This window comes from Lytechinus variegatus, chromosome 4 (genome assembly GCF_018143015.1).
Source record: "Lytechinus variegatus isolate NC3 chromosome 4, Lvar_3.0, whole genome shotgun sequence".
Lineage (NCBI taxonomy): Eukaryota > Metazoa > Echinodermata > Echinoidea > Temnopleuroida > Toxopneustidae > Lytechinus > Lytechinus variegatus.
In genome coordinates, this window is record NC_054743.1 from 65,744,285 (window position 1) to 65,747,439 (window position 3,155).

A 3,155-nucleotide genomic window follows, 5' to 3' on the forward strand; every position below is an offset into this window, starting at 1 on the left:
AATCCTGAGAAATTGCTAAAAAGCGATGCTTGCATTGTGCGGACCCCTCTAAATAATTATTGTAGAATTGCCTACGAAGACGGACACAATGGTGACTAAACAGAGAACAGCAGAACAAAGAACAAGGAAAAAATGTAAACTCACACAAGGGATATGAAAATAAAAGGGAAATGAGATTTAAAAAAAAAGAGAATAGAGCAGGACTTGGGTAAATAAAGACAAAGAAAAAGAAGGGGAAAGGGAAGAAAATGATAAATAGGTGGAGGGTTAACAAGCAAGTGGAAACAGAGTAGTGAATGAAAAGATAAGATGTGAAACAAGGGTTTGAAAATCGACCAGAAACGCAATTAGCATTTGTTCACCCGTATCATCGCTGAATGTTAATATGTTTGGAGGTTTACTGGCAGAGCTCTACTAAATTGAAGGGAGACTTGAATGCATATCAGTGCTTTTTATATACCGTTTGAGTTAAAAAAAGGTCATGACCACATAATCATTATATATCGCCAAAAAGTTTATCTTCTTGCTCCCAAATAATTCGAAACCATATCTATGTGGTATGTCTTCAAGCTAGAGAATAGATATTATTTACCGTGATGTAAATTTTGATTTTGGCTGAAGTATAGGAAGGCCTATGACTGCGACAGATGAATCCAGATGTCAATAATGTCATAATCGAACAAACCCATTGCAAAACTCCTTATCAATAATCATCGTAAAAATATTTAATAAATACTTATGTATATAAATTCTCTAGCTAATTTCATTGGAAAGGGATTGGAAAATATGTTTACTATCTAATGTAGGATTATGACATCATTAGCATCTAGATTCATGCATTGCAGCCATGCCTTACAAATCGAACTTCACATCGGGACTTCACATCACATTCAAAAATACCTCCTGGGCCCCGTCTTACAAAGAGTTGAGATTGATCCAATTAATTGCAACTATGTAAGGCCAGCAAAGTCCATATCTAAAATGCATGTTTTTTTAATTAAAATTTAGATATGAATGTATATCCATAAGTTCATGGATTTCTTGACAATTTGGTGTTCTCCTTTGTTTACAAAGGACATTTTTTGCAAATTTCCTGTAGAAAAAATTATGACATTGATGGATTTCCATAGAGTTACGATTGATTGGATCAATCGTTACTCTTTGTAAGACGGCGCCCAGATCATCCAAGCGTTAACACACATCAATTATGGTATCAAATTATTTAGAAGAGAACACTCTATCAGGCCAATATAAAGTATGTGTTCATTACAATGTTTCCCCGTTAATTTGGAGATTTGTGAGGTGTCAATATATTTTTTTTCACTCATACGGTAGATGTTCTTTTAATAACCATTGTAATATATTAGTTTTGGTTATTATATAAATGTAGTTTGATTATTACTTAATTTGCCAGTTTGCACACCAGGTCACATTCAACTGAATTAGTTTTTGTTTGAGATTTTTTTGGAGGGGGGGCATTGGTTTCGGCTTTGAGGAATTGGGCATTGACTATATAAACTTATCTAGTGAGACCTACATGTATCAAATGCATAGAAACAATTTTCAATGCGTCATAGATATGTTTTCCATGGAATAGGAAAGTGAGACGATCTATACTGTTATGTTACATATAACCCAACCCACAGCATTAATGATGTTCCTTTAAAAGGGTGATTTCCGTCAATCAGCGTGATATTAGTTCCCATATATGGCTTTAGAAGCGTATCTACAACTCATGCCAAAAGTTGTAGAAATTGTTTATCCGATCTTTTCCTATATGGACAAAGGAAAACTCAACAAGATGTGGTCCATGAAGTATAATTAATTCATACAATGCTGGTAATTCTAAATACGGGAATCTTGTATCAATTTTTCGCAAACGTTCACTTGTATAAGGGTGTGTAATTGCCGCATAATTATCTTTCCTTGAAACTGGTTAAAAATTAGTAAACCTTTAAAGCTGACACACTCGCAACCTACTCACACCCACATACTCTCGCAAACACCCACACAATTGACATACACAAAACGAATTACTCAGATCAAGTCAAGAGAGATTATTGGACACGTACATTATGAATTTGAATTAGACATGACTTACCCTCCCTCTCTCCTTTTCCTCCCTTTTATATTATTTCACTCTAGATCTAAATGATACGAATGAATAAATCATGAAAAATAATAAAAGAAAAATACCACCCTCCCTGTTGTGCAGAGCCTAGTTTCTACACAATACATTCCCAGCAAAACATTTTAGCATACACAATACCTTGTCCCGGCTGATCAAGCAGAGATTTCAATGTCATATTTGTGTTTGGGGGCAATAGAAACCGAGTCCAATTTGGCGCGCATTGATAAAATCTGTATTCTGGTTTTGCATTTGACAGTACGTCTGTAATCTGGTTTTGCATTTAACAGTACATGAACTACATTATATGTTTCAATAACTCGCCACGAACTGGATAGCAGGACTCTGAAAGTACTCTAAAAGTTGTTTTAACTTGTATGATACTTTTTGAGAGAGAGGATACCAAGGACGTCTGTTCCACCTTTCACGAATGTGGCAGATAATGTGCAAGTGAGTCAATATGGATGTTGATGTGCTACACCAGGAAATTGATATTAATTTCATCTTTGGTATTAGACGCTCCTGTTAAAGGTAAGCACAGTTAACACGTTCATGTCCATGCATATTATTTTGACACGCACGCAACTACACACACCAACTACTTAGCTGGGCAAACTGTTTCATTTTAGCATTTACATTTGCAACGTAATTAAATTCACTAAATAACTGGTGTACTTCTTCTTTTCCTCTTCCCCTTTCTGAATTTATTTATTTTTCCATTATTCCCCTCACTTTATCTCGCCTGCATATAGCAGATCGAGACCATAGACGCCACTTTTCCGACGGCGGCGGCGTCAACATCAAATCTTAACCTATAAGGTTAAGTTTTTGAAACGACATTATAACTGGACCATGTTCACGATACTTTGACAAAAGGGTTGTCAAGTATCACTTAACATCCTGCCTTGGTTTCAATCACATGACCAAGGTCAAAGGTGTTTTAGGTCAATGAACACAGACCCTGTTGGGTGAATCAATATCGAAATCTTAACCTGAGGTTACGTTTATGAAATGTCATGATCATGAA